Raw genomic sequence first — 17,674 nt, forward strand, 5'->3', positions numbered from 1 at the left:
TGCATGGAGTAAGAGCTGTCACTCATGGAAGCACACACACAGGGCTAGCATGGCGACTCTGGCAGAGAAACGCCAGAGTGACAGCAAAGGGAGCCCCACAGAGACAGAAGTACCACAGCCAAAGTACTTAGCAAGTGTGTGCAGTGAAACGACACTGAACAAACCGCAGACAGCAACCATGTCAGAAAAACCGAGGCTGGCAGAATTAGATGTCCTGGGGCCTCTCAGTGTCCCCAAGTCCCCCAGGAGGCCCTGCTACTGCCAGGGCCTTCAAACCACACCTGTGCCCACACCACTGCCCCTGGGAGGGGCTCATCCACAGAGGGCCTTCCTGCTCCTCACTCCCAGAGCCCTCCCACCCAAAGCAGAGGCATGAGGCGACGTGAGTCCCCTTGCTTTCCCCTTACCTGGGTCAGACGGCGCCGGGAGGCAAACAGATCAGCCTCTGGGGGCCCGGGGAGCAGCAGCCTATTGGTCTCGGTCCCAGCATGCACTGCAATGGGAGAGCAGGAAGGTTAGTGCAACTAAGATGGGCTTCTGCTAGTCAACCCAGGATGTCTGGCCTCTGCCTCACCAGCACCCACAGCACTCTTAGCAAGGTCCCAAAGGCCCCCTACCCCCGGGCCCTCCGTGCCAGTCCCCTGTCCCAGCCTGCAAGTCTCTGGCTGGCTGACCACTCCTCCCTGCAGGAGGCTCCCTGACTCCTCTCCTCCTTGTCAGGGCACCCCTCCACCACATGGTCCTCCTCCTGCACGTGGTCACAAGCTGCTGTTTCCTGCCTGCCCCCCTTGCCCTGCCCTGCTCCCTGGGCTGCCTGACCCACATCAGAGTTTCGGTCACCCTCTATGTATGTCCCCCAGTGGTGCCATCATGCGCAGAGAGAATGGAAGCCCCTGCCTTCGCCTCCTCCCTGGCACAGCACCAGCCTCTCTCTGCTGGCCCCCACCTCCTCCTGATCCTCACAGGCCTGGCTCCTTCTCCTCATCCAAGTGTCCAGGTTCAGGTCCAGACACCTCCTCAGAAAGCCCTCCCTGACCTCTGTATGAGGGCGGCCCTCCTAACCCGAGTCACGCTACTCTGACTGATCTGTCACTCCAGTTTCCCTGTCTCAACAACCTCACAGCAAGCATTTTTTTTTCCAGGCAGGTTAATTGAGCTACAATTTACCTAGAGTAAAATCTACACTTTCCAGTGCAGTTCTGTGAGTTCTGACAGCTGCATGCAGCCATGTTACCACTACCACATTCAAGGTCTAGAACAATTCTACCACCCGAAAAGTCTCCACGTGCTTTTTGTAGTCAACTCCTCCCCAACCCCAGCCCCTAACAACCACTGATCTATTTTCTGTCTCTATAGTTTTGCCTTTTCCAGAATGGCATACAAATGGCTTTATCTGTATGTATCCTTTGGAGCCTGGCTTTATTCATTTAGCATATAATGCATTGGAGATTTACCTTTGTTGTTTCTCTGTTGTTCCAAATTTCATTCTTTTTTATTGCTGAATAGTATTCAATTGTTTACCCATTCACTAGCTGAAGGACATTTGGGCTGTTTCCAGCTTTTGGTGACTATGAATAAAGCCACTATAAATATTCACATACAGGTTTTTATGTGAACATAAGTTGTTACTTCTCTTGGGTAAATCCCTAGCATTAGGATTGCTGGGTTATATGGTAAACATATTTTTAACTTTATAGGAAACTGCCAAACGGTTTGTCTTCTCTTTTCTTTTTCTTTCTTTCTTTCTTTCTTTCTTTTCTTTCTTTCTTTCTTTCTTTCTTTCTTTCTTTTTTTACCAAACTGTTTTCTGAAGTGGCTGTGCCCCATATTGCAGTCTCACCAGCAACATATGAGAGTTCTGGTTGCTCAGTATCCCAAAGCTTTTCTTATCAGGCCCTGCCAGACACTCTGGGTTTCCCTGGCCTCGGCCGCCCCAAGTGGAAAGAATGAGCCAAAGTCATGGCCTTGGGTCTTCTGAAACCCTTGCTCTTAGTGGTCCCATAATACCCCTTGTACAGAGGATTTTACTGCTCACTAACGTCTGGGTGCATTTCCTCCATCCCAGCATAGTGTCCCCTACACTTTCTCAGCCCCCCCTTGCAGTGAGTTGAGGCTATATGAGAAGTTTTGGTCAGTGGGCTATGAACAAAAGTGGTGTGTGTCATTGCTGGGCCAAAGCATTTAAGACTCTACCACTTTCTCTTCTTTGCCACAGTGACTGGAAGAGACCATGTGTTCCAGGTAGGACAGCTACAAGATGGTGGAGCTTCTATCGGCCTGGGCCCCTGCATGACGTATGGACCAGAGTCTGCCACCCTCCCCACTTCCCACACTGGATATATAACGGAAACAAAGGATATACTGTAAATAAAGGAAGAAAGAATAAGGGAACCTTTGTTGCACTAAATCACCAAGAGTTCCTAAAAAACCTGTTGGTTTAGCACAATCTTGTCTTTCCTACCATATCACCCCTGGCCACTTGGGGCACATGACCTGTATTTGGTTTGAGGGGATGCTTGATGACTTTCTGAGTGAGAGAACTAAGCTCCATTTGGGAGCCCCTAAATAACTAGGATTTCAGTGGGGGGCAGAAATATGTCAATCCCCAGTTTGAAGGGCTCTCTATCCACAAGGAAAAGGGGGAAGTTTCAGGGCCTATAGCAGGATCCACCAGCGGGGCAATTCCCATCTGGAGAAGGGAGGTGTGAGCAGAGGCAAGCGGTAGCATCTCCATGACAGTGGGGCCTTGGCTTACATTCAAGGGCTTGAAATGCACTTTAGAACAAAGGCTGGGGCATCCTCAGAGCTCTGCCCCTGACTCAGGTCTAGGATCAGCTCTAGAAAGGCCCTGGGGCCCCCTATGAGTCTGCCCTGGATTGACAACTGGGGGTGGGGGACTCTGACTCGTGGCCCTGGAGCCACGAATGACAGCAAGCTTCAAGCTTAATTATACACTTATATTTTGAACTTATCGGCACTTTACTTTGGCAATTATCACCTTAAATGTTGTGTGCTTCTGTGGGACCACGCAGGGAATAGGCAGAAGAGACAGTCCCTCAAGAAAACAACAGGCTCTGTCAAGCGACCTGAGGGGAAATCCCCTAATGTCCACAAATGCCCCTATGACTTCCTCAATTTTTCCAAGAAGTAAGATCTGGCTGTAGTAGAATATACTCCCTCCCCTCCACCCCTCCTGAAAAACAAAAAGGGTACAACACGGCTTCCTTGACGCCATTAGAAAGACCCTTCTATCATAAGGGCAAACTTGAGAAGGTTCTTAAGTATGAGCACCGATGCTGGTGTCAATGTGTCTCCAAAGGCTCATCTGGCTTTGAACTTTGGCCAGGCTAGTTGGAAATCACAGCATGGCACAGCACCCTATAAAGGTACTATGGTATGCTGGGGAAGGGGGCTTGGGTTGGAGGTGGGGGAAGGTGTTGAAGAAGCCCTTGGGACAAAGCCAGGCTTGGTGGAACCTGGGGACATGGTGACCAGGCTTCCCCAAAGCAGTCATAAAGAATCTTCTGTCAGGGCCTTGGGGTGGGGGGGGGGGGGGGGGCGGGTCCATAGTCAGGTATAACAGTCCCCTGGGAAGGACTGGAGTGAGTTCTGCCATCCGTTGGGTCAAAAATAAACAGATGTGACTGGTAACATGCATATGAAAACAAAATCCTACAAGAAACAGGCAATAACTGCTCCATTCTTTACCACAAGGATTTCTTTACCTGGGAGTTTATTTCAATGATGAGAAATCCTTAATGGTGAGTTTGGTGATTTCAGTGATAAATTTTTAATTGGGTGCAGACCTGAGGTTTTACCCTGGTTTGAACACCTTGCACCCACCCCTCACAGCCACAGGATGTGCTTAGATATGCTCGTGGGAAGAAAATGTGCTCAGAATTTGCTGTGCTCTCTGCTTTTTGTTTCCTATGGGCAAGTTTTCTGGCCATCGATTCTGAGAATGACTCATCCTGGGGTCAGGGATCCAGTGATGGCTCATGGCTAGAGTGGAGAGCTGGCTGGCCTGGGGTCAGCTCAGACCCCCCACCTCGAAAGGACACCTGAGTGTCTATACTCAGGGAGGAAGGAGTTTTAGATCTGGATGTTATGGTCTGGTTCTCAGAGACCAGATAATGTTGGGATGAATGCATGGGCTTGCAGAAAATGCCTGACTAGAACTGCTTGGGGGAGGATTCCCTGAGTGCAGAATGAATCGTTCTCCTCTGAATGGTTTTTGCTGAATGACTGGACTTTAATTCACTGTCTTTGGAGGGCTTGGGGGCTGAAAACAGAGTACAGAGGTTCAAAGGCAAATGTTGAAAGAAGTTCCCACGGGGAAGATCTGGCATAGGAGAGAGGTGACAGGTGGAGGGAAAATGGAGGAGGAAGAAGATTGAAAAGAGGGATAGATGCAGGTGAGGTGAACACCTTGCTATCATCATCATCGGAGTCATTGTGGAGAGCATCCAATGAGCCCCGAGGGGGCTCAGCACTTCATAGGTGCTAACACATTTAATCTCCAACAACACCCCACAAGGTGAGTACTGTGATCGTCTACATTTTCAGAATGGGGAAACCGAGGCACGGAGAGGCAAAGTAACTTGGCTTGTAAGGAATGGGGCTGCATTTCCCACCCATGCAGTCTGGTTCCAGCACTCATCCTAAGAGTCCCGATAAAACTGGGTTGGTCAGGTTAGAAATGAATGAAAGGCTCCTCAATGATGTTGGTGGGTATTCTGTCTGGGTGGTCAGATCTAAGTTGTTGAGAAAAATCCCCTTTCTGTTACTTACTAGCTCTGTGGCCTTGAGCAAGTTACTTAACCTCTCTGGGTCTGGTTCTTCATCTGTAAAATATACTTCATATGGTAGTTCAGATTACAGAGTGCGCGTGTGTGATGCTGCCTACAGTACCTGGCAGAGAACAGATAATCCACAGAGTAGAGCCCACACTGTACCCCCTCCATGGAGCCACAGTCTAGACACCAATCTCCAGAACTTGAAGCACGTACATGCGTGTGCGTATGTGTATTCATATGTGCCGTGCTCCTGCCAAGGTGAGTACTCATGTGCACCTGCGGGCATTTCCCTCCCTAATCCTGTCCCCGATTTAGCCATACACCCGGGCATCACCCCAAAGTCCTTTTTCTCTCCCTCTCTCATCCTCGCATCCTATCATCATGGGCAGTCGATCCCGGAATATTTCCCAAACTCACCTTTTTCCCGTTTTCCCCCTACCCCCACCCCAGCACAAAGGTCTCAGCTGCTTCCTATCCTCTTGCTGTCCCCCTTCCACCCGTGCTCCTCACAGTGGCAATCAGAGTGACCTTACCCAGTCACCCATCTGACCTCCACTTAAAACCCTTCCAGGAAGGCTGGCCAAGCAGGATGTGAAACTCACGAGCCCTGAGGAGAAGTCTGACAGATTTGACTAAATAAAGATCTAAAGCTTCTATACGGCCAAAGAGACCATAAACAAAGTTAAAAAGACAAACAGCAGACTAGGGAAAATATTTTCAACACGCACAACAGACAAGAAGTTTTAAAATTCCTAATAATCTAAAAGCTCCTTTATATCAATAAGAAAAAGGAAAAAGAAAAAAAGAAAGAAAAATGAGCAAAGGATATGAACAGTCAATTCACAGAGGAGGAAACACAAATGGTCCATAACCGCATGAAAAGATGCTCAGCCTCGCTGGGGAGAAGGCAAGTGAGTGCTGAAACCACAGCAAGACGATTTCCTGGATTAGCAAAAATTAAAAAGCTTGATAATGTTCAGTGCAGAGGACGGCATGGGGAAATGGCCACCCACAGATACTGAGAGCGGGAGCATAACCTGGCCTGGCCCTTTGGAAGAGCACTGTGGCACTACCCAGCAAAATTTAATAAACATACCCTTCACCCGGGCAATTCCATGCCTAGAAATCAATCCCACACAAATGCTTACACATGTCAGCAAGACAGATACGCAAGGATGGCCACTGAAGCATTATTTGCAAGAGTGAAAAACTGAAGACAACCTAAAGATCCATCAACCCAGGAACAGTTACATAAATTACACTATGTCCAAACAAGGGAATATTAGGCAACCATTAAAAATACCACACACCCGTATGCTGGGACACTGACAGATGCCCACAACACACTGGGAAGTGAAAAATGGAAGTTATGGAATAATGTGCATAATACTATTCCATTTTTTTAAAAGGAATATACAGAGGCACCTGGCTGGCTCAGTCGGTGGAGTGTGCAACTTTTGATCTTGGGGTTGAGTGTGAGCCCCACAAGGGGTGTAGGGATAACTTAAAAATAAAATCTTTAAAAAAAAAGTAATATACAATAAATAGGTTTGTAAGGCACAGAAAAAGTTCTGGAAAGAGGTACACCAGACCTTGGCAGAATAAGATTTAAGGGCAAAGAGGGAACTTCCATACTTAACAGGACACACTTCTGTACTGTTTCAATGTTTTTGCATGAGCAAATATTAAAAAAGAAAGAAAGGGGAAAAAGTACCCCCTTTCATGGCCCTTCACAGGCAGTAGGACTAAACCTCTCAGTGTGGACCCAGGGTCCCTCAGGACACAGCCTTTGTGTACCACCAGCTGGGATCGCCTCCTGGTCTATTCCAACCTTAAGTCTAGACACAGCCAGATCCCTCGTATGTCCCCCAAACTGCCTCTGGGTCTTCATCTGTGTGGTTCCCTCGTCTGGGTATGTCCTTCACTGCCCCTGAGACTCATCTTTCAAGTTGGTGCTCATGTGTCACCACCTACTGGAAACTCTCCCTGCTGGGCCCTACGCAGCCTCCAGGCTCCCTCCCATAGTGATGGTGACAGTCAACTGCCAGGACGCACACGCAGTATGTTTGTGTTAGGGCTGTGCTATGTGCTGTACACTGTATTGACTCGCTTAATCCTTAGAGCAACCCTAGGTAGGTTTGTCATCACCTCATTTAACAGATGAGGAAACTGAGGCACGGGAAGACTACATGACTTGTTCTAAGTCACATAGCCAGTCATCAGCAGAGCCAGCGAGTAGAGCCAGGCAGAGTGCCCGTGCAGCCATCCACCAGCACTGGACCACCCTGGTACCTGTACCTGGTGGCCCCAAGACTTTCCTGTGAACCCCAAAGGTGGGGTTTGCCTTGTTCTCGCCCCCCAGGACTTGGGCACAGGGAGGTCTGCTGGGGCCAGAAGCCTGCCCCCCGTCCTCACCAGCCAGGGCTACAGTGAGCATCTGGCAGGCCACGGGGCTGGTCTCCTCAGGGGGCTGGGGCCACTGCTGTGAGAGGCCGTCTGAGCCAGAACTGCCGAGGAAAGGGATGAGTTTGTAGAGGTGCAGCCCCTCCCAAGACAAGGACCCCGCTACCTCCTGTGCAGCTTCTGTGCGCCAGGCTCTGGGGGTAACTGGCCTGGGAAGCCAGGGCCCTGCCTTTCACACAGATGCAAGGTCAGACACAGGAAAGCCAAGAGCCTAAGATGGGGGGGGGGGGGGGAGGAAAGAGCTGGAGGATGGTGCTGGGCAGGGGTGGGGGGGTGACTTCTGATCGGAGTGAGAGCAGACAGGGTGTCTCCATGAAAGAAGTGGCATCATTTGGGCCCAGCCTAGTAAGACGAAGGGGGCTGGAGCAGATGGAGTTGGGGAGGGGAATTCAGGGGCCTGGAACAGCTTGGACAAGGGCCTGGAGGTGGGAACGTGTGGGGAGCCCTGGGAAAGAGTCCTTGGATCTGGCTGGAGGATGCAGCAAGGAGCGAAGTGGCAGTGGATGCGGAGGGGTTTGGGGGGAGGTTTGGGGAGAGAAAGAGGGAGGGGGAACTGCCCAGAGGCGAGGTGGGGGTAGTCTGGAGGGGTGGCTTGGCCTAGGATCTGAGCTTGTCAGGCAAGCTTCACCTTTGCACTTGGTGGTGTGACTGGGGCCTAGTTCCTGACCTTGCCTGGTTCCCTCACCTGTATAAATAACTTCCCAGGCTGTTGAGAGAATTAAATGAGGCAGTGATTTACCGCACCCAGAATCCAGGGAGAAGAGATGAACACATCTGGGGCAGCATGGTGCCTGGGACAGAGGGGTGGCTTCCTGGGCGCATCTACCTGTGCAGCATGAACTGGTGTGTGCGCATGGCCAGGAAAAGTATGCAAATGCAATCCTTGTGTTTACGTTCATGATAACGTGATTTCAGACTCTACCTTAAAGACCTAAGAGAGGCAGAGCCCCACGGTCTTGAGCAGATCCCTCCCCCACATGGGAGAAGTGGGCAGCTGGCTGGGTGGTTTCTCTAGGCCTGGTTTTTCAGAAAGGAAAGAAGAAGGGAAATGGGCCTGAAGAGGAATCTAGAGGGAGGGATTAGCAGAGGGGAGGAGTGGGGGGTGAAGAAAGCAGAAGACCCTCGTTCCTGGGGCTAGTCCCCTACCCAGACAGGACCCTCCTCTCTTCCCTCACTCCCTGCTCCTGCTCCAGCCGCATCAGGAAGCCCCACACGCCAGTCTGACTGGCCCGGGCTCAAGCACCGAACCCCCAGCCTCCACCAGTGCTGGGGCTGTATTCGCCCAGGTGGGAGTGGAGGAGTCAGCTGACTCCTGCCCCCCAGGGTAAGTTCATTCCCCTGCAGACCACAGAACAGCAGTGTGCAGGCCCGCAGGCAGGCGAGCACTGGGAACCCGCCCCACCCGGCCAGCCGTGTAGCATTAGGCCAGTCACTGCACACCTCGTTTCCTCCTCATGCAATGGATAAACATGCTTTCCTTGTAAGGTAACGTTATCAGCCCAGTGCCGGGCACTCCATCAACCCTCCCCACACATGAGTCCCTTGGTTCCCCCAGAGCTGAGGATGGCCTGGAGGAGTCACAGCCAGTTCTTAGGGGGTGGGGGGGGGGGAGGGAGAATCGCTCACCCTAGCACCCCTGCTGCCCCCCACTGGCACCATCCTCTTCACCTCTTGCAGACCAGTGTCAGCCTCCCCACTGGCCCGCCTCCAGCACCTCCCCCTCCCACCTGCCTTCAGAGGAAGCTCTTAGTACAGATCCTGGGCCCTCAGCCCTCTGGGCCTCCCCCACCTCAGCTCTGATCACTCAGTGCCTGTTTGCTTGTCGCCTCCCCCACCGGCCCTGTGGGCAGGGACCATGTCTGACTCATCTTGGCCATTCCAGGGACTAGTGAGGGGCCTGGCACAGGAGTCCTGCCCACAGGCAGGAGAGCTGGCAGTGAGGATGGACAAATAGGGCCCCTCACCCCTCCCACCCCAGCACCTGTTACTCAGCTGGTATATGCGTGACAATGCTGGGCTAAGTGTGGGGCTGGGATCAGTGTTCAGTCTAGGACTGGGATCAAGGTTCAGTCTGCCCAGGATCAAGGTTCAGTGTGGGTGTAGGGTCAAGGCTCAATAAAGGAAGTTCTCTGCCTCTCCACCATGAAGGGCTCAGGACTCCCCCTAGCCTTACCCACTGCTTGAAAACAACATATTCTGCCCCTGGGGAGCTGCAACCTGTCTTCTCAGTCCTCATTATGCCCACCCTCTACCCTGGCGAGGACCGTTCTGTGCTCCATTCCAGACAGCTATGCCGGGATTCTCATATTCCCATTACCCGAGCCACCACCTGACCCCCGCAGAGGCAGCTCAGGGGCCGGTGTGGGGGGAGTACTTCCTTGCATTCCTAACCGGCCTTCAGAAACACAGCAAGGATGGTCAGCCTTCTGGCATCACTGCATTCCCAAGTCAAGGAGAAGTGTTTTGTGGGTTATCTCAGATTTCTCGATTATCCACCCCACTGCCCTCACTCCATTAGCCCTGATAAAGCCAACGGAGGTAAACCCAGGTCTGACAACACGCAGGTGAAGGTGTCCACTGGCCCGTGCATTGAAATGTGATCCCAAAATGCCTCCATCTGTCGCAGTGCCTCAAATCCCTCCTTTGTGCTCTTTGCTTTAAGCCACGCTTGCCGACCCCCCTCTGAAACCTCCATTCTGGGTCCACTTTCAGCTGCCTGAGTGTGGGGACTGTTGGATCCCTCGGCCCTGGGAGACTCGGGGCCTACCTGGTCTTGGCACTCGCAGGGATCAGAAATGGGAGCGGGGTCAGAGACGGCCCTGGGTGGACATCAGAGCTAGGCTCACTTCCAGGAACTATGGTGTCAGGGCAGGGGTCTGCATCCACCCTGCAGCCCCCAGCCACGCAGCCAAGCCCCCCACCATCCCTGGCTGCTACTCTCCAAGCAGAGGGTCAAGTTGGTTTGCTGGCAAGACACATGGTTCTCATTTTAATTAATTAAAGAAAAATCTAATCACTGCATTAAACTTCTCATTACTCCACTTGAATACCCGTTAAGTAAATTTAATTACCAGAGGATTGGGTTTCCCAGCCTCTTTCATTAGCTTCTGATAAGATGAAAAGGGGGGAGGGAAAAGGGTAGGAAGCAGAACAATGTCATTCCCGACCCACGGAGGGCAGGATGGGTGATATGCCGGGGCTACCGTGGTCAGGCTTTGGTGTCTCCTTGGGGACAGGCTGAGCCCTAGGCCTGGGGGTGACTCTCCCACCCCAGCTACCCTTAGGAAGGGGAAAGCCTAGTATTTGGCTGAATGTTTTAACCAAGGCCACTCTTGGTTCTTTATACCCCACCACCTTCTAAAAGAGTTTGAGGCTGCCGAGAAAGCACAAGCTGAAAAATAAGAAAAGAAATCAGAAAAAGGAGAAAATGAGAGAGAAGTCAGAGGGAAGACGACTGAGCAACTGTATGTATGCCAGCATCCTCAGCACTTCTCAGAAATGGGCCACAAACCAGCTATGAGCTTCCTAGTGGCCAAGGCAAAGAGAGCAACACACTCTGGCACTGCTGTAGGAACCCACAAAGTATTCGTGAGGAAGTACACACTGGGCCTTGGCCTTTCCATATGTAAAAAGGGTGGAGCTGGAGGAAGGACTAAAAGAGATAAACATTGGCTGGAGCAGTGAGCAGAGAGGGAGGGACCCACACAGGCCTGAAAAAGAGGATGGGGTAGAGAGCAAGGAAGGGCATAGTAGGTGGGGGAACTGCATGACTGACTAAAGTTGAAGGGAGGAAAGAAGAATGATTAGGGAAGAGGCAGGGGGCACAGGGAGGACACGGAGGCCTGGGGTGGAAAAAGATTCTTGAAAGGTGAGTGGAAGGGACTGGCATTGCTGTCTGGGGCCAGAGGAGCAAAAGCCAGAGGAGGCAGCAGAGCAGGGCTCCTCTAGGACTGGCCAGGCCAGGGACACGGATCCTGCCTTCCTGTATTAAGTGGTGCCTTCTCAGAGCCCCTCTTCAGCTCACTGCACCCCCTTCTCCAGAGAATTGCCCTCTGCAAATGGGGGCCACCCACAGGCACCGCAGGCACGGCCCACAGTCAGTGACTGATTGATACAGGGGTACAAACGCCTGGCCACCTTGTCTAGGGGACAATTCTGTGGTGTCAACTCTACACCAGGGCCCCCTGGACCAGCCCAAGGCCACGACCTCACTCATGGGGCTCTCATACCTGCCCCAACTTCTTCTCTTCCTCCTTTTTCCCAAAAGCCCACCCTCAGTGAATCTCATGTTCACAAATCCTTGTCTCAGACTTTGCTTCCAGGGATCCTGACAATACTTCCTATGCAGCTCCTTCCAAGTTTGAAGGAAACAGGATGTTCCAAACTCCCCAGGAGAGAAAGGGAAGGGGCACAGAAAAGGATTTACTGAGCACCTGCTGTAGACACCAGTGCTTCCCACACCCACACATCGTTTCAGGTAGTTCTCATAGCACCCCTGCCAGGTGAGGTTCATCGTCAGATAAGGAAACTGAGGCTCAGAGAGGCACAGGGATCTGCCCAAGGACCCACAGCATATCTGTGTCTATCTGGGACTGACTTTAAGCTGTCCAAGCTGGGGAGACTCCACCGATCATTTGTTATTTGCCTCCCTCAGTTGGGGGCAACTCCTTCTACCAGCAGGGCCCCAAGCTTCCTTTGGGGAAACACCCTGTCCTCATTCCTGGTCACATGGTTGGGGAAGGACCGACCCTGACCCCCAGTCCCTTTAAGTTTCCAAGACCTGGGGACCCAGCTAAAGGGGTCAGGATGATCCAAATCCTGCCAATAGGGCCCAAGAGATCAACCCCAGGGCTTTTATTTGTTCTATCAAGAAAGCAGTTTTGTCTCCACCCCTGACCCCAGATTTAAACCTGGAAGCATACTGCCCCAGAAACCGTTGGCAGACATCCTGTGACCATGTCATGTGAAATGCTCACAGAGGTGGAGCCACCACCAAGGAAGAGGGAGCAGAGAAATGCAGACAGAAAACAGGTCCTGGTCACACTGTTTGAACCGCTGGATTAAGCCCTGCCAGAAGCCCCATCTACCTCTGGATACTTCAGTTACATGAGCTGATACTTGTATTTTATTGAAATAAGTTTTTTTGCTATGTGCAACCAAAGGGATACGGTGACAGATAGGGTGTTCAGAAAGGTATCCTTCCTATTCCAGAGACCAAGAAGGCTCAGCTAAGTATTCCCAGGAGCCAAGAGAGAGCAGATTGGGGTCGCCACCTACCGTGACTGCTACTGTGCCCCACTGAGTCCTGAAGCTTGAGGCGTCCCCGGGCTGGGGTGAGGAGTAGACTCGGAAGCTGGTCCAGGGTCTGGACAGGGACAGAGCCCCGGAGATGCAGGTGGGAGGCTGTGTGGCCTCACAGACTCAAGGCAGCCAGGACATGGCCATGGGATCTCTGGAAAATAGGAGAAACCAGAGTGAGCAGTAGGGTTCATATGGGGACAGAGGAGCATCGGGCACGGGGGCAGGGCAGAAGGCAGCCACGCTTCGGCAAAGGCGAGACCAAAGCCAGCCAAGTTTCTCTTCGCTTACTTCCTCTATTCCCCTGCCCTGGGTACCTCTCCCCCGCCCCCGTGCTACCTCCAGGCTGCAGAAAAGCAACTGCAGAAGGTGGAAGGGGAGAGGAGGGGGCAGGTGTGGCCAGAGCGGGTATGTCAAGCAGTGGTGGGGGGGGAAGCAGCTTCTTCCTGGTGCCGTGGGCTCGCTTCTCACAGCTCCTCTCCCAGCGAGTGCCCAGAACCGGGCTTAGGGCCCCAGGCAGCCAGCGCAGGGCAAGATGAGTGAGGCAGCAATCTTTGCTCTCTAGGCCAGACTTCTAAAAGAATCCAGAGAGGACAGCGCTTAACCCAAGGGAACCAAGGGTGTTCAGGCAGGGACAGAGAGCTGCGGCACCTGTCCTCCAGCTGCCCTCCCGGCTGAGAAATCAGGAGACCACCTACTCTGTCTTCATGCCGGCCTCCCTTGGGCACTGTCCCCTGCTGGGGCCACCTCTCTTGGGCCCATATTCTTGCCCAGCTTCTCTCTTGGAGAAAAACACAGGACATGGATATTTCAGACTCTGGACACTACCAGAGGCCCTGGCCTGTGGAAAGCCACTAAGTCTCGTTAGGTCCTTTATGAGTCCTCTGAGCTAAGGGCTGTTTGCCCTCTTCTTAGTTCCAGAAGAAGGCATGATGACTGGCACAGTCCTGCAGAGCTTTCCGCAATGATGGGAATGTTCTATACCTGTGCTGCCCAATGTGGTAGCCACCGGCAGCCACAACTGGATTCTGAAACATGCACAGTGTGGCTAACTAAGAAACTGGTTTTTAAAGTTTATTTAATATTTATTTATTTATTTATTTATTTAAAGTTTATTTTTTATTTATTTTGAGAGAGAGAGAGAAAGGGGGAGAGAGCACGAGCACGCGCGAGCCAGGGAGGAACAGAGGGAGAGAGAGAGAATTCCCAGCAGGCTCTGTGCTGACAGCATGGAGCCTGTCATGGGGCCCGAACTCATGAACTGTGAGGTCACGACCTGAGCCAAAATCAAGAGCTGGACGCCTAACTGACTGAGCCACCCAGGTGCCCCTCAATTAATTTATATTTAAATAAAAACAGCCACAGATGGCTAGTGGCTGCCACAGGGGACAGCACAGCTCTGGACCAAGCCTCTCTCAGTCCCTGGCCACAACACTTGAAGAAAACTGAGGTCCAGGGAAAGGAAGGGATTTGCTCAAGGTCATACAGAGAGAGTGTGTGAGAGAGTGCCAGACAGACAAAGGAAAAACCAGAACCTTGTTCCCCCAGCCCCTAGTCCCACTGCCCGCCCCTCAGGCCTCCCGATAAAGCAGCCTCAATGAATGTCACTGAAGTTGCCTGGGGAAATCATCCATCAGAGGGGAAGTGCTCCAGGCACAGAGATGTTCACGGAAAGGTTATTTATAGCAGCAAGATGCTGGAAGCTGCCTAAACATCCCACAATAGAGATGACAAAGTGCGGTGTGACACCTCTGCTCAATGGAATATCACACAGCCATTAAAAATGATAAACACGGAGCTATAACAATATTGAGCAAGAAAACTGAGAAGACGGATGAAGGTGGGGGCTGGGTTGCAGTGGTGTGCAGGGGCCCTGTGCTCACTGAGCCCACGTGCATCCGTTACACCTCACCCTGTGTAGCAGCTTCATGGGGTGCAGATGACATACCCATTTTACAGACGGAGGAGCTGAGTCTTAAAGAAGCCATATGTGCTCCTGGTTACATGGGGGACTAAGGGCAGAGTCAGGGCTTGAGCTCTTGATTTCTGACCCTAAGGACAAACTTCCACAGCTGCGTCTTCGTGCCATGATGGCAGCATTATGGGTGTCCCTTCCTTTCTATTTATTTACTCCTTTTATTTAACAAACACATACTAAGCGCCAGGCACCTTTCTAAGTGCTTTATAAACGTTGACTCATGTAATCTGCATAAGAACTGTAAGAGGGCACAATTATGATGCATTACCTTTTTTTGGATGAGGAAACTAAGGCCTATATAGAGAGATGAAGTAACTTGTCTAAGGTCAAGAGCCCCTTCTATCCCCCCCCCCCAACACGTTCTGCAAGGTTCCAGTATTGTCTTCACAGGAAAAGGGCAAGGAGGCAGGCAGGGGACAGTTGTTGTCTTGGGTTGGTGAAAATACAGGTGTGTGTGTGTGTGTGTGTTTTCCCTTTTAAATTTCATAAAAATTCTTTCTGTGGCAATTGCAAGAAAAAGTTTCAAGAAATAAAATTAATGTATTGAAATATTTTTTAAAACGCAAGCACGCACACAAAAATGAAAACACATCAAGGTCAAGCTACTGGTGCGTCCAAGAGACCTCAACTGTGAACGCAATCCACCTTCTAGCAGCAAAGCTCACGTCTTCAGGCCTCTGTGCCCACTTCCTGCCGCCCCCCCCCCCCCGCCCCACTCTCTCCTGCCTGGGCGAGATCCTCACCTCAGAGGTCAGCGGGAAGCAGCCCTGTGACAAGCAGACTTATCTAAACACCTCCCAGCCTGCTCAGTACAGCCCGGCAGGCCAGCGGGCACACTGCCCACGGTGTCCCTCCACAGGCAAGGGCTGACATCCAGAGGCCATGGCATCCAGGCCTCCACCTCCAGCCCCAGCAGCCCCATTCCACAGGTGGAGAAACTGAGGCCTAAAAGGTGAAACACCTCACCAGAGATTATGCTGCTACCCAACAGGGAAACACATACGTGTGCACATGCGTGTGTGTGTGTGTGTCTGTGTGTGTGTGACCAGTATGCACATGCATGTAGTGCTTCAGGCTCAGGCCCAGCCCTCTCATTAAAAGAGCAGATGATTCCAAGCCACACACACACACACACATACACACACACACATTCACTCACACACACCCACATGACATTATTAACTGCTCCTATATCCACAATTGTGTAATCTATTTCTCCTTGTCATGTTTCTGTTATTTTTCATTTTTTTCTCCAAATACTTACTGAGCACTTACTATATTCTAGGTGTACGATAGGCAGGACAGGAGGGGGGGTGAGTGCTGGTCCTGAGGATTGAGTGGGGGTACAAAACAGACAAGTCTGATACTCTCAAGGGGATGGGGGTACAGATGATAAGCAAATAAATGAGCAAGTTCATTGCAAAGAGCAACAAGTCCAAATAAGATCATCAAACCAAGTAGTGTGACAGAGGTCCTGGGGTGGGACTAGGGGTTACTCCAGCTGGTGGGTCAGGGGAAGGTCTTTCTGCAGACGTCAGACCTGAATTCACATATTCATATCCTACAGGATAAGAAATCCGTCTCTCCTTGGACAGGAGGAGGAGGGGAGCAGAGGTGGGCAGGAGCCCGGTGTTTCTGAGGAGCAGCAGGCAGGCCAGGGGCCTGGCATGAGGTGGACAGAGTGTGGGCAACTGTGAGAAATGAAGCAGAGGGAGGCTGGGCCCTCGGGACGGAGGTAAGGGCTTTCAGCTTCCCCTCCTCCAGTGTGATGAAAAGGCTGTGACTTTTCCTTCATTGTGAAAAGTTCCCTGGGGCTGCTGAGTGGAGACTGGGTTTAAAGGCGCGGGTAGGAGAGCAAGGACCCAGTGGGCTGGCTGTCACAGCTGCCGGTCACGTGGCGCCTGGGCCAGCTGAGGGCGGACTCAACAGATTCGGAGTGCGTGCTGTAGCAGAGCCCCTCCACAGATGGCTGGATGTGAGGGAGTGGGCAAGGAAAGGAATCAAGGATGACTCCTATCTTCTACCACACACACGTCCTGCTTTTACAACCACCCCCCCAGTAAAACTTAAACCATTAGAAACTGACACAGCAGATGAGCAAGGGCCATGAAAACTGCCCTCCCCCCCCCCCCCCGCCCATACTGAGCCTCACATCTTTCTGCATCTTTCTGCCAGAGCCCCTGCTCTGTTCCCTGGTCCTGTGTGTGGTATGTGGGAGGAGCAGAGATTGGGTCCCACCCCCAGGCTGACAAGACTGTCCAAGAAAGAAGACAGGTTCGGGCAGGACAAGAGAGGCGGGTGGCTGGCCCAGAGCAGACCCTCAGCTGGCTGGGCCTGTGAGCACAGAGGCTGGGGAAAATCAGACTTTGGAGCCCTAGCTCTGCCTCGTGCTAGCTGCAGGACCCTGAGTAAGTTCTGCCTCTTCCCAAGGCTCAGCTCCCTCCTCTTCTGAGAGGCAACCACAATCCTCCCACACAAGGCTGTGATGAAGAGTCAGTGAAATGATATATGTCAAGAACTGGCATTTATAAATATTAGCATCCTTCCCCTTTTGTTTTAAAAGGGGGGCTGGGGGCACCTGGGTGGCTCAGTCGGTTAAGCATCCAACTCTTGATCTCGGCTCAGGTCATGATCTCACAGTTTGTGAGTTCGAGCCCCATGTCGGGCTCTGCGCTGACAACACAGAGCCTGCTTCAGATTTTGTCTCTCCCTCTCTCTGCCTCCCTCTCTCTCTCTCTCTCTCCCCCCCTCTCTCTCAAAATAAATAAATAAACTTAAAAAAATAAATAAAAAAGAGGGGGTGGCTAAAAGAGCCAATTTGGGCTCAGACCAGTAGGCTTCACATCCATTCTAATAGAAATTCTAGAAGTGCTACACAGAACACAGGAAAGACAATGGCAAGTTTGACTTCAGTTATCCACAGAATCTCGCGGGATAACTGCATGTCCTCTCTTAGCTGTTTGAAAGGATGAAATGCATTCCAGCCAGCCATGAGCAAGGCCCTCGTGACATCCTTGCAGAGGAGGCAGAAAGCCATGGGCTGGGTCACTCAGTGGTTAGCTAAATAACCACATCCAGGAGTGTGGGAAAGTAGGTCACACTGGGTCCTGGGGAGGCTTCTCACTGGCACTAGCAAGGC

The 17,674-nt window shown here is 51.8% G+C and overlaps 1 long non-coding RNA gene across 1 annotated transcript in view; it reads right to left on the reverse strand.

Moving 5' to 3' along the window:
• Nucleotides 1-411: 411 nt before the first annotated feature.
• LOC122221762 overlaps nt 412-17,674 on the reverse strand; it is a 109,631-nt gene continuing 92,368 nt past the window's right edge. Inside the window, exons 2-3 of the long non-coding RNA XR_006203426.1 lie at nt 12,537-12,711; nt 412-493 (exon numbers count right to left, since the gene is read on the reverse strand). This is a non-coding gene — a long non-coding RNA (uncharacterized LOC122221762). The remainder of the gene's footprint in view (nt 494-12,536; nt 12,712-17,674) is intronic.

Source organism: Panthera leo, chromosome B3 (genome assembly GCF_018350215.1).
Source record: "Panthera leo isolate Ple1 chromosome B3, P.leo_Ple1_pat1.1, whole genome shotgun sequence".
NCBI classification, from domain to species: Eukaryota; Metazoa; Chordata; class Mammalia; order Carnivora; family Felidae; genus Panthera; species Panthera leo.